Raw genomic sequence first — 22,117 nt, forward strand, 5'->3', positions numbered from 1 at the left:
AGAAACGTTTCAAATCCCAGATATTTGCAGCCTCCAAGAAACGTTTCAAATCCCAGATATTTGCAGCCTCCAAGAAACGTTTCAAATCCCAGATATTTGCAGCCTCCAAGAAACGTTTCAAATCCCAGATATTTGCAGCCTCCAAGAAACGTTTCAAATCCCAGATATTTGCAGCCTCCAAGAAACGTTTCAAATCCCAGATATTTGCAGCCCCCAAGAAACGTTTCAAATTCCAGATATTTGCAGCCCCCAAGGGCACGTTTCAAATACCAGATATTTGCAGCCCCCAAGAAACGTTTCAAATCCCAGATATTTGCAGCCCCCAAGAAACGTTTCAAATCCCAGATATTTGCAGCCCCCAAGAAACGTTTCAAATCCCAGATATTTAAAGCCTCCAAGAAACGTTTCAAATCCAAGATATTTGCAGCCTCCAAGAAACGTTTCAAATCCCAGATATTTGCAGCCTCCAAGAAACGTTTCAAATCCCAGATATTTGCAGCCTCCAAGAAACGTTTCAAATCCCAGATATTTGCAGCCTCCAAGAAACGTTTCAAATCCCAGATATTTGCAGCCTCCAAAAAACGTTTCAAATCCCAGATATTTGCAGCCCCCAAGGTCACGTTTCAAATCCCAGATATTTGCAGCCCCCAAGAAACGATTCAAATCCCAGATATTTGCAGCGACAAAGGGCAAGTTTCAAATCCCAGATATTTGCAGCCTCCAAGAAACGTTTCAAATCCCAGATATTTGCAGCCCCCAAGAAACGTTTCAAATTCCAGATATTTGCAGCCCCCAAGGGCATTTTTCAAATTCCAGATATTTGCAGCCCCCAAGGAACGTTTCAAATTCCAGATATTTGCAGCCCCCAAGGAACGTTTCAAATCCCAGATATTTGCAGCCCCCAAGGGCACGTTTCAAATACCAGATATTTAAAGCCTCCAAGAAACGTTTCAAATCCAAGATATTTGCAGCCTCCAAGAAACGTTTCAAATCCCAGATATTTGCAGCCTCCAAGAAACGTTTCAAATCCCAGATATTTGCAGCCTCCAAGAAACGTTTCAAATCCCAGATATTTGCAGCCTCCAAGAAACGTTTCAAATCCCAGATATTTGCAGCCTCCAAAAAACGTTTCAAATCCCAGATATTTGCAGCCCCCAAGGTCACGTTTCAAATCCCAGATATTTGCAGCCCCCAAGAAACGATTCAAATCCCAGATATTTGCAGCGACAAAGGGCAAGTTTCAAATCCCAGATATTTGCAGTCCCCAAGGGCATGTTTCAAATCCCAGATATTTGCAGTCCCCAAGGGCATGTTTCAAATCCCAGATATTTGCAGCCCCCAAGAAACGTTTCAAATCCCAGATATTTGCAGCCCCCAAGAAACGTTTCAAATCCCAGATATTTGCAGCCCCCAAGAAACGTTTCAAATCCCAGATATTTGCAGCCCCCAAGAAACGTTTCAAATCCCAGATATTTGCAGCCCCCAAGAAACGTTTCAAACCCCAGATATTTGCAGCCCCCAAGAAACGTTTCAAATCCCAGATATTTGCAGCCTCCAAGAAACGTTTCAAATCCCAGATATTTGCAGCCTCCAAGAAACGTTTCAAATCCCAGATATTTGCAGCCTCCAAGAAACGTTTCAAATCCCAGATATTTGCAGCCTCCAAGAAACGTTTCAAATCCCAGATATTTGCAGTCTCCAAGAAACGTTTCAAATCCCAGATATTTGCAGCCTCCAAGAAACGTTTCAAATCCCAGATATTTGCAGCGACAAAGGGCAAGTTTCAAATCCCAGATATTTGCAGCCCCCAAGGGCATGTTTCAAATCCCAGATATTTGTAGCCCCCAAGAAACGTTTCAAATCCCAGATATTTGCAGCCCCCAAGAAACGTTTCAAATCCCAGATATTTGCAGCGACAAAGGGCAAATTTCAAATCCCAGATATTTGCAGCCCCCAAGAAACGTTTCAAATCCCAGATATTTGCAGCCCCCAAGAAACGTTTCAAATCCCAGATATTTAAAGCCCCCAAGAATTGTTCAAATCCCAGATATTTGCAGCCTCCAAGAAACGTTTCAAATCCCAGATATTTGCAGCGACAAAGGGCAAGTTTCAAATCCCAGATATTTGCAGCCCCCAAGGGCATGTTTCAAATCCCAGATATTTGTAGCCCCCAAGAAACGTTTCAAATCCCAGATATTTGCAGCCCCCAAGAAACGTTTCAAATCCCAGATATTTGCAGCCTCCAAGAAACGTTTCAAATCCCAGATATTTGCAGCCTCCAAGAAACGTTTCAAATCCCAGATATTTGCAGCCCCCAAGAAACGTTTCAAATCCCAGATATTTGCAGCCCCAAGAAACGTTTCAAATCCCAGATATTTAAAGCCCCCAAGAAACGTTTCAAATCCAAGATATTTGCAGCCCCCAAGAAACGTTTCAAATTCCAGATATTTGCAGCCCCCAAGGGCATTTTTCAAATTCCAGATATTTGCAGCCCCCAAGGAACGTTTCAAATTCCAGATATTTGCAGCCCCCAAGGAACGTTTCAAATCCCAGATATTTGCAGCCCCCAAGGGCACGTTTCAAATACCAGATATTTAAAGCCTCCAAGAAACGTTTCAAATCCAAGATATTTGCAGCCTCCAAGAAACGTTTCAAATCCCAGATATTTGCAGCCTCCAAGAAACGTTTCAAATCCCAGATATTTGCAGCCTCCAAGAAACGTTTCAAATCCCAGATATTTGCAGCCTCCAAGAAACGTTTCAAATCCCAGATATTTGCAGCCTCCAAAAAACGTTTCAAATCCCAGATATTTGCAGCCCCCAAGGTCACGTTTCAAATCCCAGATATTTGCAGCCCCCAAGAAACAATTCAAATCCCAGATATTTGCAGCGACAAAGGGCAAGTTTCAAATCCCAGATATTTGCAGTCCCCAAGGGCATGTTTCAAATCCCAGATATTTGCAGTCCCCAAGGGCATGTTTCAAATCCCAGATATTTGCAGCCCCCAAGAAACGTTTCAAATCCCAGATATTTGCAGCCCCCAAGAAACGTTTCAAATCCCAGATATTTGCAGCCCCCAAGAAACGTTTCAAATCCCAGATATTTGCAGCCCCCAAGAAACGTTTCAAATCCCAGATATTTGCAGCCCCCAAGAAACGTTTCAAATCCCAGATATTTGCAGCCCCCAAGAAACGTTTCAAACCCCAGATATTTGCAGCCCCCAAGAAACGTTTCAAATCCCAGATATTTGCAGCCTCCAAGAAACGTTTCAAATCCCAGATATTTGCAGCCTCCAAGAAACGTTTCAAATCCCAGATATTTGCAGCCTCCAAGAAACGTTTCAAATCCCAGATATTTGCAGCCTCCAAGAAACGTTTCAAATCTCAGATATTTGCAGTCTCCAAGAAACGTTTCAAATCCCAGATATTTGCAGCCTCCAAGAAACGTTTCAAATCCCAGATATTTGCAGCGACAATGGGCAAGTTTCAAATCCCAGATATTTGCAGCCCCCAAGGGCATGTTTCAAATCCCAGATATTTGTAGCCCCCAAGAAACGTTTCAAATCCCAGATATTTGCAGCCCCCAAGAAACGTTTCAAATCCCAGATATTTGCAGCGACAAAGGGCAAATTTCAAATCCCAGATATTTGCAGCCCCCAAGAAACGTTTCAAATCCCAGATATTTGCAGCCCCCAAGAAACGTTTCAAATCCCAGATATTTAAAGCCCCCAAGAATTGTTCAAATCCCAGATATTTGCAGCCTCCAAGAAACGTTTCAAATCCCAGATATTTGCAGCCTCCAAGAAACGTTTCAAATCCCAGATATTTGCAGCGACAAAGGGCAAGTTTCAAATCCCAGATATTTGCAGCCCCCAAGGGCATGTTTCAAATCCCAGATATTTGTAGCCCCCAAGAAACGTTTCAAATCCCAGATATTTGCAGCCCCCAAGAAACGTTTCAAATCCCAGATATTTGCAGCGACAAAGGGCAAGTTTCAAATCCCAGATATTTGCAGCCCCCAAGAAACGTTTCAAATCCCAGATATTTGCAGCCCCCAAGAAACGTTTCAAATCCCAGATATTTAAAGCCCCCAAGAAACGTTTCAAATCCCAGATATTTGCAGCCCCCAAGAAACGTTTCAAATCCCAGATATTTGCAGCCCCCAAGAAACGTTTCAAATCCCAGATATTTGCAGCCCCCAAGAAACGTTTCAAATCCCAGATATTTGCAGCCCCCAAGAAACGTTTCAAACCCCAGATATTTGCAGCCCCCAAGAAACGTTTCAAATCCCAGATATTTGCAGCCTCCAAGAAACGTTTCAAATCCCAGATATTTGCAGCCTCCAAGAAACGTTTCAAATCCCAGATATTTGCAGTCTCCAAGAAACGTTTCAAATCCCAGATATTTGCAGCCTCCAAGAAACGTTTCAAATCCCAGATATTTGCAGCGACAAAGGGCAAGTTTCAAATCCCAGATATTTGCAGCCCCCAAGGGCAAGTTTCAAATCCCAGATATTTGCAGCCCCCAAGGGCATGTTTCAAATCCCAGATATTTGTAGCCCCCAAGAAACGTTTCAAATCCCAGATATTTGCAGCCCCCAAGAAACGTTTCAAATCCCAGATATTTGCAGCCCCCAAGAAACGTTTCAAATCCCAGATATTTGCAGCGACAAAGGGCAAATTTCAAATCCCAGATATTTGCAGCCCCCAAGAAACGTTTCAAATCCCAGATATTTGCAGCCCCCAAGAAACGTTTCAAATCCCAGATATTTAAAGCCCCCAAGAATTGTTCAAATCCCAGATATTTGCAGCCTCCAAGAAACGTTTCAAAACCCAGATATTTGCAGCCTCCAAGAAACGTTTCAAATCCCAGATATTTGCAGCGACAAAGGGCAAGTTTCAAATCCCAGATATTTGCAGCCCCCAAGGGCATGTTTCAAATCCCAGATATTTGTAGCCCCCAAGAAACGTTTCAAATCCCAGATATTTGCAGCCCCCAAGAAACGTTTCAAATCCCAGATATTTGCAGCCTCCAAGAAACGTTTCAAATCCCAGATATTTGCAGCCTCCAAGAAACGTTTCAAATCCCAGATATTTGCAGCCCCCAAGAAACGTTTCAAATCCCAGATATTTGCAGCCCCAAGAAACGTTTCAAATCCCAGATATTTAAAGCCCCCAAGAAACGTTTCAAATCCAAGATATTTGCAGCCCCCAAGAAACGTTTCAAATTCCAGATATTTGCAGCCCCCAAGGGCATTTTTCAAATTCCAGATATTTGCAGCCCCCAAGGAACGTTTCAAATTCCAGATATTTGCAGCCCCCAAGGAACGTTTCAAATCCCAGATATTTGCAGCCCCCAAGGGCACGTTTCAAATACCAGATATTTAAAGCCTCCAAGAAACGTTTCAAATCCAAGATATTTGCAGCCTCCAAGAAACGTTTCAAATCCCAGATATTTGCAGCCTCCAAGAAACGTTTCAAATCCCAGATATTTGCAGCCTCCAAGAAACGTTTCAAATCCCAGATATTTGCAGCCTCCAAGAAACGTTTCAAATCCCAGATATTTGCAGCCTCCAAAAAACGTTTCAAATCCCAGATATTTGCAGCCCCCAAGGTCACGTTTCAAATCCCAGATATTTGCAGCCCCCAAGAAACGATTCAAATCCCAGATATTTGCAGCGACAAAGGGCAAGTTTCAAATCCCAGATATTTGCAGTCCCCAAGGGCAAGTTTCAAATCCCAGATATTTGCAGTCCCCAAGGGCATGTTTCAAATCCCAGATATTTGCAGCCCCCAAGAAACGTTTCAAATCCCAGATATTTGCAGCCCCCAAGAAACGTTTCAAATCCCAGATATTTGCAGCCCCCAAGAAACGTTTCAAATCCCAGATATTTGCAGCCCCCAAGAAACGTTTCAAATCCCAGATATTTGCAGCCCCCAAGAAACGTTTCAAATCCCAGATATTTGCAGCCCCCAAGAAACGTTTCAAACCCCAGATATTTGCAGCCCCCAAGAAACGTTTCAAATCCCAGATATTTGCAGCCTCCAAGAAACGTTTCAAATCCCAGATATTTGCAGCCTCCAAGAAACGTTTCAAATCCCAGATATTTGCAGCCTCCAAGAAACGTTTCAAATCCCAGATATTTGCAGCCTCCAAGAAACGTTTCAAATCCCAGATATTTGCAGTCTCCAAGAAACGTTTCAAATCCCAGATATTTGCAGCCTCCAAGAAACGTTTCAAATCCCAGATATTTGCAGCGACAAAGGGCAAGTTTCAAATCCCAGATATTTGCAGCCCCCAAGGGCATGTTTCAAATCCCAGATATTTGTAGCCCCCAAGAAACGTTTCAAATCCCAGATATTTGCAGCCCCCAAGAAACGTTTCAAATCCCAGATATTTAAAGCCCCCAAGAATTGTTCAAATCCCAGATATTTGCAGCCTCCAAGAAACGTTTCAAATCCCAGATATTTGCAGCCTCCAAGAAACGTTTCAAATCCCAGATATTTGCAGCGACAAAGGGCAAGTTTCAAATCCCAGATATTTGCAGCCCCCAAGGGCATGTTTCAAATCCCAGATATTTGTAGCCCCCAAGAAACGTTTCAAATCCCAGATATTTGCAGCCCCCAAGAAACGTTTCAAATCCCAGATATTTGCAGCGACAAAGGGCAAGTTTCAAATCCCAGATATTTGCAGCCCCCAAGAAACGTTTCAAATCCCAGATATTTGCAGCCCCCAAGAAACGTTTCAAATCCCAGATATTTAAAGCCCCCAAGAAACGTTTCAAATCCCAGATATTTGCAGCCCCCAAGAAACGTTTCAAATCCCAGATATTTGCAGCCCCCAAGAAACGTTTCAAATCCCAGATATTTGCAGCCCCCAAGAAACGTTTCAAATCCCAGATATTTGCAGCCTCCAAGAAACGTTTCAAATCCCAGATATTTGCAGCCTCCAAGAAACGTTTCAAATCCCAGATATTTGCAGCCTCCAAGAAACGTTTCAAATCCCAGATATTTGCAGCCTCCAAGAAACGTTTCAAATCCCAGATATTTGCAGCCTCCAAGAAACGTTTCAAATCCCAGATATTTGCAGCCTCCAAGAAACGTTTCAAATCCCAGATATTTGCAGCCTCCAAGAAACGTTTCAAATCCCAGATATTTGCAGCCTCCAAGAAACGTTTCAAATCCCAGATATTTGCAGCCTCCAAGAAACGTTTCAAATCCCAGATATTTGCAGCCCCCAAGAAACGTTTCAAATTCCAGATATTTGCAGCCCCCAAGGGCACGTTTCAAATACCAGATATTTGCAGCCCCCAAGAAACGTTTCAAATCCCAGATATTTGCAGCCCCCAAGAAACGTTTCAAATCCCAGATATTTGCAGCCCCCAAGAAACGTTTCAAATCCCAGATATTTAAAGCCTCCAAGAAACGTTTCAAATCCAAGATATTTGCAGCCTCCAAGAAACGTTTCAAATCCCAGATATTTGCAGCCTCCAAGAAACGTTTCAAATCCCAGATATTTGCAGCCTCCAAGAAACGTTTCAAATCCCAGATATTTGCAGCCTCCAAGAAACGTTTCAAATCCCAGATATTTGCAGCCTCCAAAAAACGTTTCAAATCCCAGATATTTGCAGCCCCCAAGGTCACGTTTCAAATCCCAGATATTTGCAGCCCCCAAGAAACGATTCAAATCCCAGATATTTGCAGCGACAAAGGGCAAGTTTCAAATCCCAGATATTTGCAGCCTCCAAGAAACGTTTCAAATCCCAGATATTTGCAGCCCCCAAGAAACGTTTCAAATTCCAGATATTTGCAGCCCCCAAGGGCATTTTTCAAATTCCAGATATTTGCAGCCCCCAAGGAACGTTTCAAATTCCAGATATTTGCAGCCCCCAAGGAACGTTTCAAATCCCAGATATTTGCAGCCCCCAAGGGCACGTTTCAAATACCAGATATTTAAAGCCTCCAAGAAACGTTTCAAATCCAAGATATTTGCAGCCTCCAAGAAACGTTTCAAATCCCAGATATTTGCAGCCTCCAAGAAACGTTTCAAATCCCAGATATTTGCAGCCTCCAAGAAACGTTTCAAATCCCAGATATTTGCAGCCTCCAAGAAACGTTTCAAATCCCAGATATTTGCAGCCTCCAAAAAACGTTTCAAATCCCAGATATTTGCAGCCCCCAAGGTCACGTTTCAAATCCCAGATATTTGCAGCCCCCAAGAAACGATTCAAATCCCAGATATTTGCAGCGACAAAGGGCAAGTTTCAAATCCCAGATATTTGCAGTCCCCAAGGGCATGTTTCAAATCCCAGATATTTGCAGTCCCCAAGGGCATGTTTCAAATCCCAGATATTTGCAGCCCCCAAGAAACGTTTCAAATCCCAGATATTTGCAGCCCCCAAGAAACGTTTCAAATCCCAGATATTTGCAGCCCCCAAGAAACGTTTCAAATCCCAGATATTTGCAGCCCCCAAGAAACGTTTCAAATCCCAGATATTTGCAGCCCCCAAGAAACGTTTCAAACCCCAGATATTTGCAGCCCCCAAGAAACGTTTCAAATCCCAGATATTTGCAGCCTCCAAGAAACGTTTCAAATCCCAGATATTTGCAGCCTCCAAGAAACGTTTCAAATCCCAGATATTTGCAGCCTCCAAGAAACGTTTCAAATCCCAGATATTTGCAGCCTCCAAGAAACGTTTCAAATCCCAGATATTTGCAGTCTCCAAGAAACGTTTCAAATCCCAGATATTTGCAGCCTCCAAGAAACGTTTCAAATCCCAGATATTTGCAGCGACAAAGGGCAAGTTTCAAATCCCAGATATTTGCAGCCCCCAAGGGCATGTTTCAAATCCCAGATATTTGTAGCCCCCAAGAAACGTTTCAAATCCCAGATATTTGCAGCCCCCAAGAAACGTTTCAAATCCCAGATATTTGCAGCGACAAAGGGCAAATTTCAAATCCCAGATATTTGCAGCCCCCAAGAAACGTTTCAAATCCCAGATATTTGCAGCCCCCAAGAAACGTTTCAAATCCCAGATATTTAAAGCCCCCAAGAATTGTTCAAATCCCAGATATTTGCAGCCTCCAAGAAACGTTTCAAATCCCAGATATTTGCAGCGACAAAGGGCAAGTTTCAAATCCCAGATATTTGCAGCCCCCAAGGGCATGTTTCAAATCCCAGATATTTGTAGCCCCCAAGAAACGTTTCAAATCCCAGATATTTGCAGCCCCCAAGAAACGTTTCAAATCCCAGATATTTGCAGCCTCCAAGAAACGTTTCAAATCCCAGATATTTGCAGCCTCCAAGAAACGTTTCAAATCCCAGATATTTGCAGCCCCCAAGAAACGTTTCAAATCCCAGATATTTGCAGCCCCAAGAAACGTTTCAAATCCCAGATATTTAAAGCCCCCAAGAAACGTTTCAAATCCAAGATATTTGCAGCCCCCAAGAAACGTTTCAAATTCCAGATATTTGCAGCCCCCAAGGGCATTTTTCAAATTCCAGATATTTGCAGCCCCCAAGGAACGTTTCAAATTCCAGATATTTGCAGCCCCCAAGGAACGTTTCAAATCCCAGATATTTGCAGCCCCCAAGGGCACGTTTCAAATACCAGATATTTAAAGCCTCCAAGAAACGTTTCAAATCCAAGATATTTGCAGCCTCCAAGAAACGTTTCAAATCCCAGATATTTGCAGCCTCCAAGAAACGTTTCAAATCCCAGATATTTGCAGCCTCCAAGAAACGTTTCAAATCCCAGATATTTGCAGCCTCCAAGAAACGTTTCAAATCCCAGATATTTGCAGCCTCCAAAAAACGTTTCAAATCCCAGATATTTGCAGCCCCCAAGGTCACGTTTCAAATCCCAGATATTTGCAGCCCCCAAGAAACGATTCAAATCCCAGATATTTGCAGCGACAAAGGGCAAGTTTCAAATCCCAGATATTTGCAGTCCCCAAGGGCATGTTTCAAATCCCAGATATTTGCAGTCCCCAAGGGCATGTTTCAAATCCCAGATATTTGCAGCCCCCAAGAAACGTTTCAAATCCCAGATATTTGCAGCCCCCAAGAAACGTTTCAAATCCCAGATATTTGCAGCCCCCAAGAAACGTTTCAAATCCCAGATATTTGCAGCCCCCAAGAAACGTTTCAAATCCCAGATATTTGCAGCCCCCAAGAAACGTTTCAAATCCCAGATATTTGCAGCCCCCAAGAAACGTTTCAAACCCCAGATATTTGCAGCCCCCAAGAAACGTTTCAAATCCCAGATATTTGCAGCCTCCAAGAAACGTTTCAAATCCCAGATATTTGCAGCCTCCAAGAAACGTTTCAAATCCCAGATATTTGCAGCCTCCAAGAAACGTTTCAAATCCCAGATATTTGCAGCCTCCAAGAAACGTTTCAAATCTCAGATATTTGCAGTCTCCAAGAAACGTTTCAAATCCCAGATATTTGCAGCCTCCAAGAAACGTTTCAAATCCCAGATATTTGCAGCGACAATGGGCAAGTTTCAAATCCCAGATATTTGCAGCCCCCAAGGGCATGTTTCAAATCCCAGATATTTGTAGCCCCCAAGAAACGTTTCAAATCCCAGATATTTGCAGCCCCCAAGAAACGTTTCAAATCCCAGATATTTGCAGCGACAAAGGGCAAATTTCAAATCCCAGATATTTGCAGCCCCCAAGAAACGTTTCAAATCCCAGATATTTGCAGCCCCCAAGAAACGTTTCAAATCCCAGATATTTAAAGCCCCCAAGAATTGTTCAAATCCCAGATATTTGCAGCCTCCAAGAAACGTTTCAAATCCCAGATATTTGCAGCCTCCAAGAAACGTTTCAAATCCCAGATATTTGCAGCGACAAAGGGCAAGTTTCAAATCCCAGATATTTGCAGCCCCCAAGGGCATGTTTCAAATCCCAGATATTTGTAGCCCCCAAGAAACGTTTCAAATCCCAGATATTTGCAGCCCCCAAGAAACGTTTCAAATCCCAGATATTTGCAGCGACAAAGGGCAAGTTTCAAATCCCAGATATTTGCAGCCCCCAAGAAACGTTTCAAATCCCAGATATTTGCAGCCCCCAAGAAACGTTTCAAATCCCAGATATTTAAAGCCCCCAAGAAACGTTTCAAATCCCAGATATTTGCAGCCCCCAAGAAACGTTTCAAATCCCAGATATTTGCAGCCCCCAAGAAACGTTTCAAATCCCAGATATTTGCAGCCCCCAAGAAACGTTTCAAATCCCAGATATTTGCAGCCCCCAAGAAACGTTTCAAACCCCAGATATTTGCAGCCCCCAAGAAACGTTTCAAATCCCAGATATTTGCAGCCTCCAAGAAACGTTTCAAATCCCAGATATTTGCAGCCTCCAAGAAACGTTTCAAATCCCAGATATTTGCAGTCTCCAAGAAACGTTTCAAATCCCAGATATTTGCAGCCTCCAAGAAACGTTTCAAATCCCAGATATTTGCAGCGACAAAGGGCAAGTTTCAAATCCCAGATATTTGCAGCCCCCAAGGGCAAGTTTCAAATCCCAGATATTTGCAGCCCCCAAGGGCATGTTTCAAATCCCAGATATTTGTAGCCCCCAAGAAACGTTTCAAATCCCAGATATTTGCAGCCCCCAAGAAACGTTTCAAATCCCAGATATTTGCAGCCCCCAAGAAACGTTTCAAATCCCAGATATTTGCAGCCCCCAAGAAACGTTTCAAATCCCAGATATTTGCAGCGACAAAGGGCAAATTTCAAATCCCAGATATTTGCAGCCCCCAAGAAACGTTTCAAATCCCAGATATTTGCAGCCCCCAAGAAACGTTTCAAATCCCAGATATTTAAAGCCCCCAAGAATTGTTCAAATCCCAGATATTTGCAGCCTCCAAGAAACGTTTCAAAACCCAGATATTTGCAGCCTCCAAGAAACGTTTCAAATCCCAGATATTTGCAGCGACAAAGGGCAAGTTTCAAATCCCAGATATTTGCAGCCCCCAAGGGCATGTTTCAAATCCCAGATATTTGTAGCCCCCAAGAAACGTTTCAAATCCCAGATATTTGCAGCCCCCAAGAAACGTTTCAAATCCCAGATATTTGCAGCCTCCAAGAAACGTTTCAAATCCCAGATATTTGCAGCCTCCAAGAAACGTTTCAAATCCCAGATATTTGCAGCCCCCAAGAAACGTTTCAAATCCCAGATATTTGCAGCCCCAAGAAACGTTTCAAATCCCAGATATTTAAAGCCCCCAAGAAACGTTTCAAATCCAAGATATTTGCAGCCCCCAAGAAACGTTTCAAATTCCAGATATTTGCAGCCCCCAAGGGCATTTTTCAAATTCCAGATATTTGCAGCCCCCAAGGAACGTTTCAAATTCCAGATATTTGCAGCCCCCAAGGAACGTTTCAAATCCCAGATATTTGCAGCCCCCAAGGGCACGTTTCAAATACCAGATATTTAAAGCCTCCAAGAAACGTTTCAAATCCAAGATATTTGCAGCCTCCAAGAAACGTTTCAAATCCCAGATATTTGCAGCCTCCAAGAAACGTTTCAAATCCCAGATATTTGCAGCCTCCAAGAAACGTTTCAAATCCCAGATATTTGCAGCCTCCAAGAAACGTTTCAAATCCCAGATATTTGCAGCCTCCAAAAAACGTTTCAAATCCCAGATATTTGCAGCCCCCAAGGTCACGTTTCAAATCCCAGATATTTGCAGCCCCCAAGAAACGATTCAAATCCCAGATATTTGCAGCGACAAAGGGCAAGTTTCAAATCCCAGATATTTGCAGTCCCCAAGGGCAAGTTTCAAATCCCAGATATTTGCAGTCCCCAAGGGCATGTTTCAAATCCCAGATATTTGCAGCCCCCAAGAAACGTTTCAAATCCCAGATATTTGCAGCCCCCAAGAAACGTTTCAAATCCCAGATATTTGCAGCCCCCAAGAAACGTTTCAAATCCCAGATATTTGCAGCCCCCAAGAAACGTTTCAAATCCCAGATATTTGCAGCCCCCAAGAAACGTTTCAAATCCCAGATATTTGCAGCCCCCAAGAAACGTTTCAAACCCCAGATATTTGCAGCCCCCAAGAAACGTTTCAAATCCCAGATATTTGCAGCCTCCAAGAAACGTTTCAAATCCCAGATATTTGCAGCCTCCAAGAAACGTTTCAAATCCCAGATATTTGCAGCCTCCAAGAAACGTTTCAAATCCCAGATATTTGCAGCCTCCAAGAAACGTTTCAAATCCCAGATATTTGCAGTCTCCAAGAAACGTTTCAAATCCCAGATATTTGCAGCCTCCAAGAAACGTTTCAAATCCCAGATATTTGCAGCGACAAAGGGCAAGTTTCAAATCCCAGATATTTGCAGCCCCCAAGGGCATGTTTCAAATCCCAGATATTTGTAGCCCCCAAGAAACGTTTCAAATCCCAGATATTTGCAGCCCCCAAGAAACGTTTCAAATCCCAGATATTTAAAGCCCCCAAGAATTGTTCAAATCCCAGATATTTGCAGCCTCCAAGAAACGTTTCAAATCCCAGATATTTGCAGCCTCCAAGAAACGTTTCAAATCCCAGATATTTGCAGCGACAAAGGGCAAGTTTCAAATCCCAGATATTTGCAGCCCCCAAGGGCATGTTTCAAATCCCAGATATTTGTAGCCCCCAAGAAACGTTTCAAATCCCAGATATTTGCAGCCCCCAAGGGCATGTTTCAAATCCCAGATATTTGTAGCCCCCAAGAAACGTTTCAAATCCCAGATATTTGCAGCCCCCAAGAAACGTTTCAAATCCCAGATATTTGCAGCCCCCAAGAAACGTTTCAAATCCCAGATATTTGCAGCCCCCAAGAAACGTTTCAAATCCCAGATATTTGCAGCGACAAAGGGCAAATTTCAAATCCCAGATATTTGCAGCCCCCAAGAAACGTTTCAAATCCCAGATATTTGCAGCCCCCAAGAAACGTTTCAAATCCCAGATATTTAAAGCCCCCAAGAATTGTTCAAATCCCAGATATTTGCAGCCTCCAAGAAACGTTTCAAAACCCAGATATTTGCAGCCTCCAAGAAACGTTTCAAATCCCAGATATTTGCAGCGACAAAGGGCAAGTTTCAAATCCCAGATATTTGCAGCCCCCAAGGGCATGTTTCAAATCCCAGATATTTGTAGCCCCCAAGAAACGTTTCAAATCCCAGATATTTGCAGCCCCCAAGAAACGTTTCAAATCCCAGATATTTGCAGCCTCCAAGAAACGTTTCAAATCCCAGATATTTGCAGCCTCCAAGAAACGTTTCAAATCCCAGATATTTGCAGCCCCCAAGAAACGTTTCAAATCCCAGATATTTGCAGCCCCAAGAAACGTTTCAAATCCCAGATATTTAAAGCCCCCAAGAAACGTTTCAAATCCAAGATATTTGCAGCCCCCAAGAAACGTTTCAAATTCCAGATATTTGCAGCCCCCAAGGGCATTTTTCAAATTCCAGATATTTGCAGCCCCCAAGGAACGTTTCAAATTCCAGATATTTGCAGCCCCCAAGGAACGTTTCAAATCCCAGATATTTGCAGCCCCCAAGGGCACGTTTCAAATACCAGATATTTAAAGCCTCCAAGAAACGTTTCAAATCCAAGATATTTGCAGCCTCCAAGAAACGTTTCAAATCCCAGATATTTGCAGCCTCCAAGAAACGTTTCAAATCCCAGATATTTGCAGCCTCCAAGAAACGTTTCAAATCCCAGATATTTGCAGCCTCCAAGAAACGTTTCAAATCCCAGATATTTGCAGCCTCCAAAAAACGTTTCAAATCCCAGATATTTGCAGCCCCCAAGGTCACGTTTCAAATCCCAGATATTTGCAGCCCCCAAGAAACGATTCAAATCCCAGATATTTGCAGCGACAAAGGGCAAGTTTCAAATCCCAGATATTTGCAGTCCCCAAGGGCAAGTTTCAAATCCCAGATATTTGCAGTCCCCAAGGGCATGTTTCAAATCCCAGATATTTGCAGCCCCCAAGAAACGTTTCAAATCCCAGATATTTGCAGCCCCCAAGAAACGTTTCAAATCCCAGATATTTGCAGCCCCCAAGAAACGTTTCAAATCCCAGATATTTGCAGCCCCCAAGAAACGTTTCAAATCCCAGATATTTGCAGCCCCCAAGAAACGTTTCAAATCCCAGATATTTGCAGCCCCCAAGAAACGTTTCAAACCCCAGATATTTGCAGCCCCCAAGAAACGTTTCAAATCCCAGATATTTGCAGCCTCCAAGAAACGTTTCAAATCCCAGATATTTGCAGCCTCCAAGAAACGTTTCAAATCCCAGATATTTGCAGCCTCCAAGAAACGTTTCAAATCCCAGATATTTGCAGCCTCCAAGAAACGTTTCAAATCCCAGATATTTGCAGTCTCCAAGAAACGTTTCAAATCCCAGATATTTGCAGCCTCCAAGAAACGTTTCAAATCCCAGATATTTGCAGCGACAAAGGGCAAGTTTCAAATCCCAGATATTTGCAGCCCCCAAGGGCATGTTTCAAATCCCAGATATTTGTAGCCCCCAAGAAACGTTTCAAATCCCAGATATTTGCAGCCCCCAAGAAACGTTTCAAATCCCAGATATTTAAAGCCCCCAAGAATTGTTCAAATCCCAGATATTTGCAGCCTCCAAGAAACGTTTCAAATCCCAGATATTTGCAGCCTCCAAGAAACGTTTCAAATCCCAGATATTTGCAGCGACAAAGGGCAAGTTTCAAATCCCAGATATTTGCAGCCCCCAAGGGCATGTTTCAAATCCCAGATATTTGTAGCCCCCAAGAAACGTTTCAAATCCCAGATATTTGCAGCCCCCAAGAAACGTTTCAAATCCCAGATATTTGCAGCGACAAAGGGCAAGTTTCAAATCCCAGATATTTGCAGCCCCCAAGAAACGTTTCAAATCCCAGATATTTGCAGCCCCCAAGAAACGTTTCAAATCCCAGATATTTAAAGCCCCCAAGAAACGTTTCAAATCCCAGATATTTGCAGCCCCCAAGAAACGTTTCAAATCCCAGATATTTGCAGCCCCCAAGAAACGTTTCAAATCCCAGATATTTGCAGCCCCCAAGAAACGTTTCAAATCCCAGATATTTAAAGCCCCCAAGAAACGTTTCAAATCCCAGATATTTGCAGCCCCCAAGAAACGTTTCAAATCCCAGATATTTGCAGCCCCCAAGAAACGTTTCAAATCCCAGATATTTGCAGCCCCAAGAAACGTTTCAAATCCCAGATATTTGCAGCCCCCAAGAAACGTTTCAAATCCCAGATATTTGAAGCCCCCAAGGAACGTTTCAAATCCCAGATATTTGCAGCCCCCAAGGGCACGTTTCAAATACCAGATATTTGCAGCCCCCAAGGGCACGTTTCAAATCCCAGATATTTGCAGCCTCCAAGAAACGTTTCAAATCCCAGATATTTGCAGCCTCCAAGAAACGTTTCAAATCCCAGATATTTGCAGCCCCCAAGGGCACGTTTCAAATCCCAGATATTTGCAGCCCCCAAGAAACGTTTCAAATCCCAGATATTTGCAGCGACAAAGGGCAAGTTTCAAATCCCAGATATTTGCAGCCCCCAAGGGCATGTTTCAAATCCCAGATATTTGCAGCCCCCAAGAAACGTTTCAAATCCCAGATATTTGCAGCCCCCAAGAAACGTTTCAAATCCCAGATATTTGCAGCGACAAAGGGCAAGTTTCAAATCCCAGATATTTGCAGCGACAAAGGGCAAGTTTCAAATCCCAGATATTTGCAGCCCCCAAGGGCATGTTTCAAATCCCAGATATTTGTAGCCCCCAAGAAACGTTTCAAATCCCAGATATTTGCAGCCCCCAAGAAACGTTTCAAATCCCAGATATTTGCAGCGACAAAGGGCAAGTTTCAAATCCCAGATATTTGCAGCCCCAAGAAACGTTTCAAATCCCAGATATTTGCAGCCCCAAGAAACGTTTCAAATCCCAGATATTTAAAGCCCCCAAGAAACGTTTCAAATCCAAGATATTTGCAGCCCCCAAGAAACGTTTCAAATCCCAGATATTTGCAGCCCCCATGAAACGTTTCAAATCCCAGATATTTAAAGCCCCCAAGAAACGTTTCAAATCCCAGATATTTAAAGCCCCCAAGAAACGTTTCAAATCCAAGATATTTGCAGCCCCCAAGAAACGTTTCAAATGCCAGATATTTGCAGCCTCCAAGAAACGTTTCAAATTCCAGATATTTGCAGCCCCCAAGAAACGTTTCAAATCCCAGATATTTGCAGCCCCCAAGAAACGTTTCAAATCCCAGATATTTGCAGCCCCCAAGGGCATGTTTCAAATCCCAGATATTTGTAGCCCCCAAGAAACGTTTCAAATCCCAGATATTTGCAGCGACAAAGGGCAAGTTTCAAATCCCAGATATTTGCAGCCCCAAGAAACGTTTCAAATCCCAGATATTTGCAGCCCCAAGAAACGTTTCAAATCCCAGATATTTGCAGCCCCAAGAAACGTTTCAAATCCCAGATATTTAAAGCCCCCAAGAAACGTTTCAAATCCAAGATATTTGCAGCCCCCAAGAAACGTTTCAAATCCCAGATATTTGCAGCCCCCATGAAACGTTTCAAATCCCAGATATTTAAAGCCCCCAAGAAACGTTTCAAATCCCAGATATTTAAAGCCCCCAAGAAACGTTTCAAATCCAAGATATTTGCAGCCCCCAAGAAACGTTTCAAATGCCAGATATTTGCAGCCTCCAAGAAACGTTTCAAATCCCAGATATTTGCAGCCCCCAAGAAACGTTTCAAATCCCAGATATTTGCAGCCCCCAAGAAACGTTTCAAATTCCAGATATTTGCAGCCCCCAAGAAACGTTTCAAATCCCAGATAATTGCAGCCCCCAAGAAACGTTTCAAATCCCAGATATTTGCAGCCCCAAGAAACGTTTCAAATCCCAGATATTTGCTGCCCCCAAGGGCACGTTTCAAATCCCAGATATTTGCAACCTCCAAGAAACGTTTCAAATCCCAGATATTTGCAGCCCCCAAGGGCACGTTTCAAATCCCAGATATTTGCAGCCCCCAAGAAACGTTTCAAATCCCAGATATTTGCAGCCCCCAAGGGCATGTTTCAAATCCCAGATATTTGTAGCCCCCAAGAAACGTTTCAAATCCCAGATATTTGCAGCCCCCAAGAAACGTTTCAAATCCCAGATATTTGCAGCCCCCAAGAAACGTTTCAAATTCCAGATATTTGCAACCCCCAAGAAACGTTTCAAATCCCAGATATTTGCAGCCCCAAGAAACGTTTCAAATTCCAGATATTTGCAGCCCCCAAGAAACGTTTCAAATCCCAGATATTTGCAGCCTCCAAGAAACGTTTCAAATCCCAGATATTTGCAGCCCCCAAGAAACGTTTCAAATCCCAGATATTTGCAGCCCCCAAGAAACGTTTCAAATTCCAGATATTTGCAGCCCCCAAGAAACGTTTCAAATCCCAGATAATTGCAGCCCCCAAGAAACGTTTCAAATCCCAGATATTTGCAGCCCCAAGAAACGTTTCAAATCCCAGATATTTGCTGCCCCCAAGGGCACGTTTCAAATCCCAGATATTTGCAACCTCCAAGAAACGTTTCAAATCCCAGATATTTGCAGCCCCCAAGGGCACGTTTCAAATCCCAGATATTTGCAGCCCCCAAGAAACGTTTCAAATCCCAGATATTTGCAGCCCCCAAGGGCATGTTTCAAATCCCAGATATTTGTAGCCCCCAAGAAACGTTTCAAATCCCAGATATTTGCAGCCCCCAAGAAACGTTTCAAATCCCAGATATTTGCAGCCCCCAAGAAACGTTTCAAATTCCAGATATTTGCAACCCCCAAGAAACGTTTCAAATCCCAGATATTTGCAGCCCCAAGAAACGTTTCAAATTCCAGATATTTGCAGCCCCCAAGAAACGTTTCAAATCCCAGATATTTGCAGCCCCCAAGAAACGTTTCAAATCCCAGATATTTGCAGCCCCCAAGGGCATGTTTCAAATCCCAGATATTTGCAGCCCCCAAGGGCATGTTTCAAATCCCAGATATTTGTAGCCCCCAAGAAACGTTTCAAATCCCAGATATTTGCAGCCCCCAAGAAACGTTTCAAATCCCAGATATTTGCAGCGACAAAGGGCAAGTTTCAAATCCCAGATATTTGCAGCCCCAAGAAACGTTTCAAATTCCAGATATTTGCAGCCCCAAGAAACGTTTCAAATCCCAGATATTTAAAGCCCCCAAGAAACGTTTCAAATCCAAGATATTTGCAGCCCCCAAGAAACTTTTCAAATCCCAGATATTTGCAGCCCCCATGAAACGTTTCAAATCCCAGATATTTAAAGCCCCCAAGAAACGTTTCAAATCCCAGATATTTAAAGCCCCCAAGAAACGTTTCAAATCCAAGATATTTGCAGCCCCCAAGAAACGTTTCAAATGCCAGATATTTGCAGCCTCCAAGAAACGTTTCAAATCCCAGATATTTGCAGCCCCCAAGAAACGTTTCAAATCCCAGATATTTGCAGCCCCCAAGAAACGTTTCAAATTCCAGATATTTAAAGCCCCCAAGAAACGTTTCAAATCCAAGATATTTGCAGCCCCCAAGAAACGTTTCAAATCCCAGATATTTGCAGCCCCAAGAAACGTTTCAAATCCCAGATATTTGCTGCCCCCAAGGGCACGTTTCAAATCCCAGATATTTGCAACCTCCAAGAAACGTTTCAAATCCCAGATATTTGCGGCCTCCAAGAAACGTTTCAAATCCCAGATATTTGCAGCCTCCAAGAAACGTTTCAAATGCCAGATATTTGCAGCCCCCAAGAAACGTTTCAAATCCCAGATATTTGCAGCCTCCAAGAAACGTTTCAAATCCCAGATAATTGCAGCCCCCAAGAAACGTTTCAAATCCCAGATATTTAAAGCCCCCAAGAAACGTTTCAAATCCAAGATATTTGCAGCCCCCAAGAAACGTTTCAAATCCCAGATATTTGCAGCCCCCAAGAAACGTTTCAAATTCCAGATATTTGCAGCCCCCAAGAAACGTTTCAAATCCCAGATAATTGCAGCCCCCAAGAAACGTTTCAAATCCCAGATATTTGCAGCCTCCAAGAAACGTTTCAAATCCCAGATATTTGCAGCCTCCAAGAAACGTTTCAAATCCCAGATATTTGCAGCCCCCAAGAAACGTTTCAAATCCCAGATATTTGCAGCCCCAAGAAACGTTTCAAATCCCAGATATTTAAAGCCCCCAAGAAACGTTTCAAATCCAAGATATTTGCAGCCCCCAAGAAACGTTTCAAATCCCAGATATTTGCAGCCCCCAAGAAACGTTTCAAATTCCAGATATTTGCAGCCCCCGAGAAACGTTTCAAATCCCAGATAATTGCAGCCCCCAAGAAACGTTTCAAATCCCAGATATTTGCGGCCTCCAAGAAACGTTTCAAATCCCAGATATTTGCAGCCTCCAAGAAACGTTTCAAATCCCAGATAATTGCAGCCCCCAAGAAACGTTTCAAATCCCAGATATTTGCAGCCTCCAAGAAACGTTTCAAATCCCAGATAATTGCAGCCCCCAAGAAACGTTTCAAATCCCAGATATTTGCAGCCCCAAGAAACGTTTCAAATCCCAGATATTTGCTGCCCCCAAGAAACGTTTCAAATCCCAGATAATTGCAGCCCCCAAGAAACGTTTCAAATCCCAGATATTTGCAGCCTCCAAGAAACGTTTCAAATCCCAGATAATTGCAGCCCCCAAGAAACGTTTCAAATTCCAGATATTTACTTTTTTCAAAACCGATTTCGAGTGAAAGATATTTCTATTATTTCAAATTGGAGATATATCTAAATTAGATTAAATTCCAATTTATTTGCAATATCAAAATCTATTCAAATCCTTATATCTCAAACATGTCTACTCATAAGAAACATTGCCATGAAACAAAGATATCAAACCGCTATTTATATTTTTCAAACAAATTGGAATGGAGAAGTTACGTCTGGCGTGGCTTACAAGGCCAAGCCTACCGTACCACGATATTTAAATATTTAAAATATATTGAGCATTAATAGTACAAGTTCTTACGAAAATACTTTGCTTATTTCACTGCCTCCTATTCGTTCTACAGTAGTTAGTTTGTTTACACATAATGTTGAATTGTTTGAACTTCCATCGACATCAGCGAGAAACAAAGGTTTCTGTGTTCTAACTAAGAAAGCAGTATTTACGTTCCGAGAGCGCATTAAGGCTTCTCAGAGAAGTCCGCACTTCTCTCGGAACTTCATATACTTTTATTGTAATGAATTAAACCAACTTGAAGTCACTTTCATTACAATATAATCTAATTTCAACCCGTGTTAAGCGGCCCGGTGACAATGGAGTACCACCGTGCCGCGCAGTCTTCATAGCAATGGAAACGAAGAAATTATTGCTGAGTAACGTAGAGAGACTAGAGAGAGAGAGAGAGAGGCGAGAGGGGAAAATCGAGGAATGGCGATTCGTCAGCGTGCTTGCCAAAGCAGGGGTATTTGAGAAGGGATAAGACACATTACCTAGAAAAGCATTACACTTCCAGGGCTCGACATAAGGCACTCACTAGTCAAGGCATTTGTCTACTAAAAAAAATGCCTTGACTACTAAAATAAATCGAAATATGGGGGTTCACTAGTCAACTTGGCTAGTAAAAAAATGTCCCAAATATTCGTAAACCAAGTGTCTCACTAGTCAGTGACTACTAAAAAAAATTGGGACTGGGGGGCTCACTAGTCAGGCTGTCTACTAAAAAAAATATCCTTATGTAGAGCCCTGTATAATGCGAAGCGGTATACAGACAGGGCCGGAAATAAGAAAAATTTCTTATAGGACATGTGTCCAGTGACCCCCACTTTGACTAGATATTTTACAGGACATTGTCCACTGGAGTGTGCAAAAATAGTATCGCATTTCCATAGTCAAGCTATCAAAACTTCGGAAAATTTATTGGTCAAACTGTCCAGTGACCCCCTTAGGTTTTAAAAATTTTATGGGACATTTTGAAATTTTATTGGACAATGTCCAGTGTCCTGTGCTTATTTCCGGCCCTGTATACAGACCTTGGAAAAGCATTACACTTCTCGTCT

General features: G+C 42.8%; 1 long non-coding RNA gene across 1 annotated transcript; it reads right to left on the bottom strand.

Annotated features, from left to right (window-relative positions):
- Nucleotides 1–7,876: 7,876 nt before the first annotated feature.
- Nucleotides 7,877–22,078, bottom strand: LOC149625252 (uncharacterized). Its single transcript, XR_016374581.1, has 2 exons — nucleotides 18,591–22,078; nucleotides 7,877–18,338 (listed from the first exon to the last, which is right to left on the bottom strand). It is a non-coding gene; the product is annotated as an uncharacterized LOC149625252 (long non-coding RNA).
- Nucleotides 22,079–22,117: the final 39 nt, after the last annotated feature.

Source organism: Phalangium opilio, unplaced genomic scaffold, assembly GCF_054372755.1.
Source record: "Phalangium opilio isolate 3A_F unplaced genomic scaffold, DU_Popi_V2 ptg000105l_1, whole genome shotgun sequence".
Lineage (NCBI taxonomy): Eukaryota > Metazoa > Arthropoda > Arachnida > Opiliones > Phalangiidae > Phalangium > Phalangium opilio.